This window comes from Falco punctatus (genome assembly GCF_963210335.1).
Source record: "Falco punctatus genome assembly, chromosome: 5".
Lineage (NCBI taxonomy): Eukaryota > Metazoa > Chordata > Aves > Falconiformes > Falconidae > Falco > Falco punctatus.
In genome coordinates, this window is record NC_137584.1 from 29,301,749 (window position 1) to 29,315,890 (window position 14,142).

At 46.7% G+C, this 14,142-nt stretch overlaps 1 protein-coding gene across 2 annotated transcripts in view; it reads right to left on the reverse strand.

The window, feature by feature from the left end:
- The window catches only part of LOC308064041 (uncharacterized protein), an 82,900-nt gene that overhangs the window by 16,044 nt on the left and 52,714 nt on the right, over positions 1 to 14,142 (reverse strand). For both annotated transcript variants that reach the window (XM_080387895.1, XM_080387896.1), the window contains exon 4: positions 1 to 14,142. This exon is cut by the window's left edge and continues 16,044 nt beyond it; it is cut by the window's right edge. The gene's annotated coding sequence lies outside the window, so the exon portion shown is untranslated.

Here is a 14,142-nt window from a genome sequence, read left to right on the forward strand (position 1 = left end):
ATTATCTCCTCCTGTTCCTCTCTCTCATCTCTTGCCTTGGCTGAGCATGTTTTGAGGAAAGAACAGGACTTTCTCCTCTGTTTCGGTTTAGTATAGTCAAATGTGATCATGATCCTTCACTACACCTCCAGGACCCTGGAGTCAAGAGCAGTAACTGCACAGTGCTACAGGAGTATCGGTGGTAGCGGGGAGATGAAGAGCTGCACGTCCAGCCTGGGTGGCAGGGGAACTGGGTGACAGCAAGTAACTGAACTGGGGTTTGTCTGCAGCATGTGGTTATGTGCCAGTAGGCAGAGGGAATCTGTAACATCTGCTGAGCCCCAAGATCTCAGGTCTTCACTCTGCCTGAAAGTTTCTCCCCAAGAGGTTAGGCAGCCCCTGCTCAGTGCTGGTGAGACTGTGGAGCACCATTTGCAGTTACCTTTTACAGTTTCACCATTTACTGACCTAATCCAGATGAGCTCAGAGATGTTCAGGCTCATAAGCCAGAAGCAAAGATTGCTTTCTTCAAGGAAGGAATTTAAATTAACCACACAGCACCTCAAAATCAACGTCCTTTCCACTGTCCACATTTGGTCCAAAGACAGTTTCTTTGAAAGGGTAGAAAATTTCTGCCACAGGCAATAAACACAGTCAGAAACTCATCAGTGCTAGTACCAAAGTGATGGCAGACCTTCTTGAGTGGGGATGGTGGGATAATCCCATTCCCTGCTCTTGGTCTGTATATTTATTGCTACACCCATGGTCCCTTTTACCAGCCCTTCAAGCATAATCCTTAGGAACTTCACCATGAATATCCAGGTGGAGATTTCATTCAAACAAGAGATTTCTCCAGCCCTGCATCAAGTTCAAATACCATGTTGTCCCTGCTGTGCCATCCCCCATGTCCCTTGCTCCCTGCAACCCCGTCCCCACTCCTCACTGCAAGCAAAGCCATCCCCAGCAGCAGCATCATTGCCTTCTGCCTCTCCCTCTTCCAGCTTTCAGCAAGATCCGTCCTGCCCAGGTATTTGGACAACCAACTGCGAAGCCACAGTCTTGGTGCAGAAGAGCACTTAAGCACGTGTTTGACTTTAACCTTGAGCTCAAGTCCTGTAAGCTGCATCACTTCAGCGCAGTTCTGAATGCTGGTTTGAACTGGAGCCTCTGGACCTGAGATTAAGGGGCACTGGAGACGGTCACCTTCATGATGACTGCATCAAACTTTGAAACCTTCCTTCCTGCCTAGTCTGCTGAAAGGAAGAATCAAATTAATTAGAGCTGATCATTCAGAGGAGCCAGAATAAGTACACACTGGTGGGACTATCTGAGGTGGATCTCTGTACAAACATCAATACTACCTTCTTTCCATCTCTTCCCAGCTGCTGTCTGAGGCCTTTGTTTTACAGGAGATCTAAAAATCTCCTCGACCTTGCAGCCAGAAGTGCAGGCGAGGTCCCACGCCTGTCCAAGCCCCTTCACATGTCCAAGGGACCTCCCTGAAGCATGACTGTACACGTGCATGCATTCAATTGCAAAATTAGGGCTGTACATAGCAATGCCAGTGGTGCAGGGACCTTGTCGCTGTGGAAGTCTGTTTCCTACTCAAACATCTGCAGGATCAGGGCCCTTCAAGTGCAGGGTAGATTAGGATCTGGTTCTGTGTGGTATCGCTTGGAGGCCTGTGCCCAACTCCAATCGCACCTACCGTTGGGAGCTTTGCACTCACCAAAGGGAAATGCTTGTCTTGGAACGAGCTCGTGCTGCTGTGCTGCTGTTCTGCGCGTGTCAGCAGTTTTGTGGACTCTTATGTTTGCAGATGTATGAATTATCCCTTGGCAGATGGTTGGTTTCACCTTCCTCTATGCACGCATGTGTTTAAGGTGGATGTAAAAGCTTATTCATTGTTGTAAGTTTTTCATTCATGTTAGTATTCATTTAGGTGGATAAGAAAAGAGGTTTCTATGTATGTGTGTTGTCAGCCCCAACAGATCATTCTGCTAGGCAGAAGCGGTGAAATGGAAAAGGTGACCTTCTGAGGTTCCTCCAACCCTACAATTGTCTGAAAACACCAGAGGCAAAGCTGATCTCACAGTAGGTTAAATAATCACTGTGGGTCTATTATGTAAATCTCTTATTATGGAAATCAAACAACTATTGATACATTATTTTTTTCATATTCCATATAAAGAAAGCACAAATATGATCTGTTCTCATACATGGATGGCTATAGGTAAAGGCAAACACAATCAACAAGTTGAAATCCTACCACTTGTTCTTAATCCTGCTGCCGTGTACGATTGAGCAAGGATAATTAATTTATTTTACTTACCACAGGCTATAAGCACATTCTTAATATTCATTTATGTATTTATTAGTGTGTATAGGGTTGGACCACTGCTGAAGCCTGGCTTTGCCTCCCGCTTTGGCTGCAGCCTGACTTGGTGCTGCCTGAGCGTGCATGGGATCCTTGCTCCCCCATTGTGCCCCACTCTGCCCAGGGTGTGGGGGAACCCAGGCTCGTCCCGTACACGCAGGACACGCTGCCCCACACCAGGCTGGCATCGCCTGCCTGCCTGCCTGCAAACAGGCAGGATTCACAGGGGCAGGACACCCTGGCAGCAGCATGCAGTAGCAGGGACAAGTGCGTGTCTGTAGCCTTACTGCTGGGTCCCACACACTGCCTGCTAGGTAGCGGTGTAGGGTCCATTTGCTGCCAGCCACGGCTGTAGAGACCCAGCCCAAAAGCCCCAGCTGGCCCCCAAGGCACCCGCTGGGTGTGTGTGGGGCACCTGGCTGCACCCCAGCCGTGCGCAGGCAGACCGCAGAGCACACACCCAGGAGTGTCTCGCTGAGCCAATTAAACTGTTTAAAAGGGGAAAAGAAAAGCCTTTAAAACATGATGCACTAATGACAGATTAATCCACCCAAGAGAACAGTCATAAAGTAAAACAGCGTATAAAATAAAACACATAATTAAGTACAATTGAAGTATTAAGTAATAAGGATCGAAATACAGGATGAAATTTGTTCCTGTGTGCCGGGCCAGTGAGTGCCCGCTCACCCCACGCTGGGGCCGGCAAGCGGGCTGAGAGGAGGTTTTGCCCTGGTCCTTGGGAGGGAAGACATCATCTCCCAGGAGTCCCCTGGGACAGCGGTGACCTTCCTTCTGTCACTGAGCTGTGGTGCAGCACTAGCTGTGCTAAAAATGCTGTTTGCAGCGATGTGGGCAGATCCGTGGTGTGGGCAAATGGCCGCTTTCTGCCAGGGTCCAGTCCATGGTGCCCATTCACCTGTAACTGAGAAGCTCCTGAACTCATTTGCTCCCCAACCTTTTCTCACCAACAGCATCACTTGAGCTGTCTTGAGCAGCCAGCACCACCCCTGAGCCTCACTGCAGCTCACAGCCCTTACCCACGGGTGGGGATGTCCCCACGCTCGGTGCCCTGCAGACACCAGGCAAAGAGGTTATAGCCAGGGCTCAAGGAGCGGCTTTTGGGGTCTCCTCCCGCCCTGGCCCTTCAGCTGCACCACTACAATTGCTTCATGGGGAAGAGGCGCCAAGCAAGTACAAGACCCTCTCTTTCCTTTTTCTTTTTTGGCTGGGAAAGGAGGGAAGAGCCTGAGGGCTGCTGCTCCTACCACACTTGTGTGGTAGGAAGAAGCTGCAGCTTCAGAGGAGGGAAAGGAAGGAGACGTGCAGAAAAAGTGCAGTGCAGAATTTATGAATGCAAAAATCTCTGACCGTTAATAGGGTGTTCTCATGTAAGTATATATTAACGAGTACATGGCACCTGTAAATACCCCAGCTAGTAACACTTGCAGCTTTTTGCATTTATAAATGGATGTGGCTTACAGCTCTGAGATATGAAGAGGCTCTGGGCCTCGGCAGTAATCACACAGCACAAGCCTCTTCAAGGGATCATGGTGGAGGAAAGGTGGCTGTCCAGTTGTAGTGACCAAGAAAAGCAGCCCTCTCTTACACAGACACCCCAGTCCTGTGTAAGCACCACTACTAAACACAAACGGCATTATCAGCTGCATTCATCTAATGTCTGCTGCATTTCCCAGTCTCCCGCATAGTTTGGCATTGCTGAAAAGCAAACCTGACCACTTTTCCTTGTTTGCGGCTCAACTCAGGTTCTCCCTTGGCTTTTCCTTCCTTGTCTTGCTCGATGAAACAGTGAAAAGAAGCTGTGAACATTCAGGAACTACACCACTAAGTCTCAGTGGCTGAAAATCGAACCGCTGATTTCATCACAGATACAGGAACGGCTCCTTTTCTCATCGCTGTCTGCACAAGCCCCCCAACGCGCCAGTGCCAAGTCAGGGTACTGGGTGGCAGAACCTGCCCCTTGGATTTTGTGTTGCTGGTGATGATACATTTGGCAGTGAGAACCCAGCTGAGTCTTGGGAAGCTAAGCCAGGTGTGCTGGAAAGGTGCTAACAGATGACACCACTTGTAAATGTAAACCCAGGCAAACAGGCTGGTGAAGTCACTGAGACCTCTTGAGAGTGAGCGCTCCCAAAACCCTACAGCGCTATTCTTAGAGCCGTAGCCTAGATAAGAGCTCCATGTGTTTGACTGGTTCTTGTTATAGACATGTATTTACCCTTCCCTAAGACAATTCTATTTCACCTTCTTTTTTTCTGACAGTCTTCAGGCAAGTAGGCAAAAGATCAAAAAGGCTACGCCTTGCAAAATAAAATAAATTTGACTTTTTTGTTCTCTTTTGATCTTAAAAGATGTCTATCCTGGGTTCTAGGTGCCCTGGAAAATATTAAAAACACAGGGTGGGATTTTCAGAAGTGCTCTGTATTGCCTGTCAAGTTGCAACTGATGACATCTACTTGTGTCTTTTTGCTTTCTGCTTGTGATCCCTTAAGTCTCCTCTGATTTCAGAAGCCAACAGAAGGTGACCCAGCTCCTTCTCCACATCATTCCCATACATCTTTCCCTTCTGCGGCATTTCTGGTGGAGGAATCTCAGTGCCTTTCAGTGGACATTGGTGAAACGAGCCCATGTCTGGGCTATCCTGATGTTGCTGTTGAGAGGCTGGTGATTTCCCATGGCCATCTGATGAAGGTTCCTGCCAAGGCGGCCCTTACCAGTGGGCCTGGCATGCTCACTGGGGATCTGGGAGCCATCGCCAGCCCTCTGCCCACACGCTGCTGGCAGCACCGCACCGTGCTCCAGTCTGAGCCTGCTCTGCTGATACTCAGCTGGTCAACACGCAGCTCCCTGCAAACAAACCCCTTCCTGTGAGCACCCGCATGCTCAGCCCTCTGGGCACGATGGCAGCCAGGGCCAGAGGCTTCCCCCATCCTGCAGTCTCTGACCCTTCCCACCCTGTTGTCTCCTGGCTTCTCAGTGATAACACATGGGTAGCAAAAATGGGCTCACAGAGGGACTTTTCAGGATGGTCCCAATGGGGAGAGTAGGATGTCCCTGGCAGAGGAAAGTTCTTTGAGCAGAGTGGATGGCAGTGCTGAGGTGGCCAGATGTGGCTGTGAGGGCAAAGGCAGCAGCTTCAGTGACAACTGTTAGACCACAGATAAACTCCTCCAAAAATCTCCTCAGAAGAATGGTGAAGATAGGGAACACGGTAAATCTCACTTGATAAAATCCAGACATTCAGCAAGGAAATATCATCTCTCCCTCCATCCCTCAGTTTTTGTGGTGTCCTGTACACTGACTCTACAGCACCTCATTTCCCCAAAATGATGGGCCCTACAGAAGGCTAAAGAGCAGAAAAAGGGGTTCACCAGGTGTGGATGCAGAAAGGGATGAGTGCTCCTGCACACAACCCCCCTCTTTTGAGTGGAAAGTTTAATTGATGGACCCTTATTTGATTTATCGCCTTGACAGGGGGAAGAAGCAGTGCAGAATGCAAGTTATGAATCAGCTGGCAGGTCTGTGAATGCAGAAAGGGCGGGATATGATGAGTCACCATCACAACCTATTTCTCAGCTCTTCTGTAATCAATCTTTTTGTCTCTTGCAGGCTTGACAATGACTCATTCTTTGACATGCCTTTATAGAGCTGCTTTGTGCGTTACCTGCCAGCCTCCCTGGTGCTGTTCAGTTTATCTGTTGCATAGTGCCAGCAGAGGTTAAGAAATGCTATACCTGATTGCCGCAGGATGACTTCAAGAAACAGAACAAATCGTTCCTGTGATAATGTAGGTAAGGAGCACGGAGGCTTCAAGGTGCGAGACCAATGAACTTGAAAAGTGCTTGATGCAGTTCTAATGGGTTTCTAAAAATATTCATAAAGCATCCCCTTGTTGAGCACAATGGAGAGGAAGGCAACGAGTGCTGCATCCCCCAAGCAGTGTGGCCCAAGAGGTTCTGCCTCCCTCTCCACAAGTCCTTGCTGTTCACCTGTGGCCTCTGGGCATCTTGGAGCAGTTGCAGCTGGTGGCTCCTACCAGCTGTGGGTCTTGCCATCCTCCCTGGTTTCTGGCTTGGCTCTGCCCGGGTGCTGCCATGCAGGCTGGTGCTTTGGGAAGTGCCTTTCATTGATTCAGTGTGCTCTGTGTTGTGCTTCACTGGCGTTTTTGACCTGTCCTTAAAGAAGTCTACATAGCATTGGAAGTGGTGTCAAGCAGGTCTGAGACCGAAAATGGCCCATATTGTAACATCAGTCATTATAACGGCACATTCAGTACAGATTTCTCTGGGCTGGGGCTAATCTGAGGCTTTCCATCAGTCAAGGCAAAACTGAACTCTTGTGTTCCCATGGATGAAGTCTCAGGGTTTGGCTGCTCTGGCCGTGCCACGGGAAGGCACAGTGATGGTCCAAGCCAAAGAGAGCCACAGGGTTCACATATCCCTCCCTGCTGGCTCAGTTTCTGAGGACCTTGATACAAGCCAAAGGGGACCACAGCTGTCTGTATGCAAATTCCCTGCAGTCTACTGCCCTCCTTGCCACCTCCCAGGCTAGCCCTGGGGCAGCCTGGTCTTAAACATTCCATCTACCCCAGAGCACAGTGCCCATGATAGAGCAAATCACAGTGTTCAGACTGCAATTTGCTTCTCCATTTCTTCCTGCTTTCCTTGGTTTTCATCATCTCACTGCAGAGAGTGACAGACCTGCCCAAGAGCTGTTAATCTAACTCTTACCTTTACACCCAGGTTGAAATCAGAAAAAAAATATGACATAATCTTATTCATCAGATCTTCTCTACAAATGCCATACACAGGCCAAAATAAATATTTACTTCGCTTTTCCTCTGGGTAATGTGGCAAAGCTAACGTAAGCTGAATTACCTTCTGATATACACCTTCTGCAGCATCATGTAGTTCTTTGTCACTGGAGTCGGAAATACTCTTTAGAAATGGGAGGGTGCTCTAACCAGTTTGCAGAAATGGCTGGAAGAAAAAAATGCTTTTTTATTGTACTTGCGAATTTGCAAAATTAACTCGGTATTATGAGTGTCCTTGTCTGCACTGATGATGGCCATCATCGTATTTCACTATTGCACTCTGGATTTTTGCCATTCCTGCTGCAGTCATTTGTAAGGCTATTAAGTATTTCCCACCCAAATTCTCTTCCTTCACGGAGGGACTTCTCCCTCCAGTCCATCAGCTCCCCATTTGGCATACCTGGCTGCCATCCTCTTTTTAACCCTATTATAGTTAATGTTATCCCATCTGGTACAATAACAAAGACTTCACTGAAGTCTAAGTAGGCTAGATGTATTGCAGTTCCCTAAGGTATCATTTGTCTAGAAAGACAGCGTGTTATTTCTACACTCTTCATCTTTAGCTAAATCTCTATAGCATTTTTTCATTCCCATTTACCCACATGACTTTAATTAGTTTTTCAATCACACTTTTTTCAAAATCCTATTTACTTCTGTGGTCAGACTAATGACTCAAATTTCCCACATGGCTTTTTGTCCACCCTTCAGAATAAGCACTCTGATTGCAACTCTCCAGCCAGAACATACCAAGCTGAATCTGGTAACCCAGCTCCTCACTGTAACTGCAAATTCACCAAGCAGTTCTTTAGTATTGCCAGAAAAATACTACCAGCTTCCTTCGGTTTGTGCACAGCAAACCCTTTAGAATTTGCTTCCACCATGACTATTGTAGTTTCCATTTACAGAGAGACTCTCTTGTTAGACAAGTTGTCTTTGCCCACAGGTTTCATGCTGCTGTCCTGATGAGAAACTCAAGCAAGGTACTCATTTAGTTTTGGAGCCAGATCTATATTATCTTTCATCTCTGCTGCTTTTCACTGCAAAGCAGAACCACTTCCTCTTCCTTGTTCTCTTTTTATTTATAGAGCGAAGAAGTGTGTCGTTTGTTTCAATCAATTTTACAAGGCTGAAATCAGTTGGATTTTGGCAGTTGTCCAGACACCATTTTCCTTGCCGATCCATGCTTTATTCCATGCTTTGTAGGCTTACTGCTAACTTCTGACTCCATGTACCTCGTCTAGTCTGGCATTATGCTTGACAGGTCTGTGATTTACTCTGGCCACCTGTTAAAGCTAGCTGTCAGAAATGTCAGAACAATTTATGTGGCAAGCCAGCGTGCTTTGCTGTTCCCTGAACACAGGAGGACAACCAGAACAGCAATTTTTCTCAGTAAGCAGTGCCTACTAGTATGGACCTTCCTTTTGCCTGCACACATAAGTCCTAGGTTTATGATACATTTTTGTTCTTCCATCTGCAGGCCACTCACTGTCTCCATCATTTCTTTCTCTGTTTTGCTGGTGCTAGCTACTTTTCTTTGACTTTTCCTCTTTTACTGCTCGCTGTCTTTCTCTTCCTTGCTTTTATTATTCACAGGTACACGCCAAACAGATGGACCTGGACAAGAAGGACAGATGCAACACCATCACATGGAAAAATCTACCTTGTGTGGAAGATCTGGTTAGAATGAATGACAACGGACAAAGCAGATTCAGAAATGGACCAAGGAAGCAAGGCTATGAAGATGAAAGTCACATCTTCAGATTCTTGTCCCAGTTCTGTTCTTGTCTGCAAGTCTCCATGGATACAGAAGATCCTTAGGTCTTCTTTTTCACTGACTTTATCAAGCAGCATTAATATCTAAACAGTATTTGCCTGTTTAAGCATAATATGCAGGCAGCAGGTTCTGTACCTAGCCAACTTCATTGTTTTGTGTCTTTCTAGGGCCACTTCTAAGAATGCCTTAGTAGTTGCCATCAATTTTTTTCCACATAAAAGGGGTAGCTCTCCCTTTTATTTTTTGTGATTACTTACACTCATGGTTATGATGTTGACACATTCAATACAATAAAAGGGTATTAAAGCTCCATTATACTACACAAAAAGCATTCGTGGATTATAAAAGTGTCTTGTGTGTAATGGTGGAAACATTCTGGTGTAGAGTGATTCTAGAAGGAAAGGCACAACACCAGAATTCAGCAGTTCTTGTCCAACAGTAATAACAGAGCAAAGACATGAATGGGAATCCCAGAACATTATAGCAAATAGTTGCCTTTAATTACAGAGTGTCAGCACCAGGCCTATGAGAGTGCAAGACCATCACAGATCCACTTATGACAAAAGTTAGTCAGCTCCTGCTGACCTCCTACTGACTTCAGTGCACAGACAGTGCATCAGTTTACTGAGACAGATACCACCTCACCAAGGCAAAGATCACACCTCCAGACATTGAGGAAAGATCGCAAAGAAGGAGCTTCGTTTAGGATAAAGGTATTTTTGATGGGGGATGGTGGGCAATGGACAGGCATGAGTGGGAGGCTGTTCTAGGAAAAAAGGTGAGCATGAGTGATGGGGCCAAGTCAGCAGTAGACACAAAGCCTAGGGAGTGGCTAAAAGAAACACGGGCAACAGGTGAATATGAGGAAACAGGATCAGGTGAGGTTGTATGCCAGTGCTGATCCCATTGACAGGGATTGACAGTTGCCTCAGAATTTGGTATTTGAGTGACAGCTTAAATTCAGCCTTGAAAAGAAACAGAACAAAAAGTCAGTTCTGGAACATCTGGTTTCATATTTTTCTAAACAGAACCTGGTTATGTTGATGAAGTGAAGAGCTCACTGCACTGAGATCTTTCAAAAGCTGCAGGTGGTCTGTCCACCTCTACTTACCTCTGGTCCTTGGGAATTGTGGGCCAGTTTCACACAGGTATGTTAGTGCCAAAAGGTACAAGCGGACAATTAATGACAGTTTCAAAAGCAACAACTTATCTTCAGTAGGCTGTTAGAACAGGAGAATATTGAGAATCTATTTCTTTAGCTACCTAAAAAACTGGAAACAGCTTCAGGACTTAATTTTAGACACACACAACTGGGGAAAAAATCGACAAAAATCCTGAAGATTTATTTCATTGACAAATGAGGAGATTTGGGGTTTTGAAACAATATCCCAGCAGTATCTGTTGGGAAGCTTCTGTGAGGCCCTACTCCCAAACAGTAAAACTAAATGAAACATTCTTTCCCAGCTGCCCCTGGATAAAAGTACTCTGACAGGGCATTCTTCTTCTGGAAGGAGGATATTCTACTTCGAATGTCACAGCCTACCTTAATCCACAGAAACTCCCTCTGCAGTATGACCTTTAGCACATTCACTTCTGAGTCTGTGGCAAAGAACCCTTGTTTTTTAATGGGACAAGACTGGGCTGTCAGCAGCACTTCCACCAGAATGGACATGCCTGCAGGGGACAAGGGAGAACAGGGGAAAGGCCAGTGAGCTGAGTAATTCATGCAAACTGACTGGTGAGCTCTTCGGGCAGCGAGGTGCCCATGGGCCAGCAGTGTGCCCTGGTGGCCAAGGCCAACGGGACCCTGGGGTGCATTAGGAGGAGCACGGCCAGCAGGTCGAGGGAGGTCATTGTCCCCTCTGCTCTGCCCCAGTGAGGTTGCGTCTGGGGAGCTGTGTCCAGTGCTGGGCTCCCCAGTTCAAGAGGGACAGGGAACTACTGGAGAGGGCCTGGTGGAGGGCTGCCAAGATGATGAGACTGGAGCATCTCCCTTGTGAGGGAAGGCTGAGAGAGCTGGGCCTGTTCAGCCTGGAGGAGGGAAGACTGAGAGGGGACCTTACCAATGCCTGCAGATGTCTGAAGGGCGAGTGCCAAGAGGATGGGGCCGGGCTCTTGTCAGTGGTGCCCAGCGACAGGACAAGGGGCAACGGGCACAAACTGCAACACAGGCAGTTCCACCTGAATGTGAGGAAGAACTTCTGTACTGGGAGGGTGCCAGAGCCCTGGCACAGGCTGCCCAGAGAGGCTGTGGGGTCTCCTCTGGAGACCTTCAAAAACCAACCTGCTCTAGGGGAACCTGCTTTAGCAGGGGGTTGGACTAGATGATCTCCAGAGGTGCCTTCCAACCCTGACCATTCTGTAATTTAGGGTGAATTCAGGAGGGCATGTGGGTTGGTATACTTCAAGGCAACATCCCATCAGTTTCAGCAAATTTAGTGATAAGCATCAGAAAAATGATGCTTCTCAGTGAATAATGAATAATTTACATAAATGGTTTTGGCACTACCACTGTACTCAGTGAGTAAATGGCAAAGGTAGGTGAGCTCCCTGACTGATGTCATGGTCAAGGAATAAGAAGTTAGCAGTTCTGTATTGCCTAAATGACACATGGGTAAATCCCAGCTCTCTGGTCTTACCTTAACAGCTGTAATGACATCTGAGCTTTTCTAAAGTGTGTCTATGAGCATTTGCCCAGCTGACCTGCGAAAGACTTACAGGAAATATGTTGTAGAGCTGGAGTTGAACCAAACACCTTCTCCACTCTACTTGTCTGCCCCATGGACCCATCTCTTCACGTGGATGTATGAACATACTGCTGTGATTCCCAAAGAGGCTGAATGGCATAGCCTGTGGAGATGCTGTGCATCTAAAATCAGTTTTAATCTATGCATCTTTCTTCTGTAATCACAAGGCCTGAAGCAATACAATGCCTACAAAAAGTGCTTTATTTGCATTGCTATATGAATACAACCTATGGCAGATATTCAATTCCTGTAATCTGCCAGAAACATCAACACCTTGAAGGCAAGCTCAGATAGGAAATGGGTCATTGACTCACCCTTCTGGCTTGATAATAATAATACTTAGCACTTATTTAATTCTTTACACACATTAAACAATAAATCAATCCTCACTACGTGACTGTAAAACAGACAGACATCCCAGTTTTACAGATGGAGACACTGAAGAAGAGGAGTTCAGCGCTTTGCCCAGCAAAGCTGCTGGTGGTTCTACAATTAGCATTCCTGTTTCCCTGGTCCCATGTGAATTTGGGGGCTTAGAGAAGTCTCAAAAACATTAGTTATTTAACGCTGCTGCTCACACTGAGAGAAAGGCCATTCCACAGTTATGGTTAGCACTGACATTGCATTTATGATCCGTATAAATAATCTACACTCTTAATAAAGTTGCCTGGCATTGAGAATCCACTGTGTATTTTCCACCGCAGGGAAGGAGGGGCAGAATGGTTAAATGAATTATGCCCTATCCTGGAGAAATTAAATGTCTTAACCAGAAGAGCTCAGAGCCTTTTTCTTTCTTCTGGCAAGCAAATTCTGAAAGAAACCCCTGTCTACTCCAGGCTCTTCTTTGAAAAACACAATCTTTTGAAACATTTTGCTTGAGCTTGTTTCCCAGCAGTTTGTATAAGGGGTGACCTCTGTTAGAAGCTGATGTTCCACAAACAAGTCTCCTCCAGGCAGGCGAGAGCAGAGTGTGTGCATGTGTAGCTTGTATGTATACCGAGCTCTTATGTAGGGTGTCTCAAGCCAGACATCAGCACCACTGTTACAAAGCACCAGAAAGCCCCTCGTTCTGGCTGTGCCATGCCCTGGGGCTCAGCTGTCTCAGCCCACTGTGGCTGGTGCTCATCTGAGGCTTTCTTGGGCAAAGCAGCCAGCTCAGGGCTCTCTGTTCTGGCTTTGGAGGATATGCTGCCTATTTCCCATGTGTCCTCTGGGATAACCTCACCCAACCAAGGACCCCTGCGGCTGCTTGTGGCAATTGTTTTGTACCACCCGAAAAGGCAGCATCTTCCCCACAGAGAAGCAGCAGTCCCACGGACCCCAGCTCTCCTGGAGCTTCTTTTGTCTCTGCTCTCTGTGCAGTGACCCTGCTCTTGGCTTCTGGCAAGCCAGACACCGTTGTTTCCAGTTTTAGTTGTGCAGAACATCAGTAGATGAGAACTGAAAGAAGGTCCTTCTCTGGGAGAAACAGGGTGTTTTTACCGTGAAGGTAAACCACTCATTGCAACTCATAGCAACTGCTCACACATGAGAAATTAATGTTCAGAGAGCAGCTTCCTACAGTCCTCCCTCTGAGATGAAGCTATCCTTGACCTGATCTCAGACCTACATTGGATTCCTCAGTATATATCCCCTCTAAAACATATCCCCTATTTCCACACAAATGAATTCCTATATTCCTTAGTTCTCCAGTTCTTCCACCACGTGATGAAGCCTGTTTCAGACAGTTTAGCTAATATATGGCATACTTGTGTTTCCTTCCAAAATGACAACTTCCATTTCCTAACTCTTGAGTGTTCCCACATTTATTCTCCATTCGCCTGCCTTCCAAGCACTCCTCCTTGCCTTGCTACAGCTGTTTCCTGTGGGTTTGATAGGTTTTCCACCAGCTTGTTGGACTGTGGATAATTGTACTGGGTGGTTTCATGTCAAAGCCTGTATTTCACAGCAATGTGCTTAAACAGCAGATACCACTTACCAAAAATAGATTTGATATGCAGGATTGCCTGGTTAAGTGCATAACTTCTTTAATCAAAGTTTGAAAGTTTCTAGCACTACTTTGTTACAAGGACTCCATCTTCTTGCATCTCTAATGTGGGCCCTATCATTCAACTGGTCTCTGTTTTTGATGGTGGGAACTTTCTTCAACACTTCCATTTGCTGGTTTTTTAGGGTTAGGATAAAACTTTCCTGTCCTCACATGACTTTCACACATGTTTTTTGTAAGTCTCTCACAATAACTTAAGAAATCTCCATCTTAGTGCCTTTCAATAAGATGTCACCTAGCCTTGAGGACCTCTCCTTAAATTCATAATGGAGCTTGTAGTACCTTGGGGTCCCAGGTACCTGGGGTCCCACATGTCAGAAGACTGTCCACGCTCTCATCTGGATGTGGTGCTGTCTTCCGCTTAGTGAAACTCAGTTCCTTCATTAG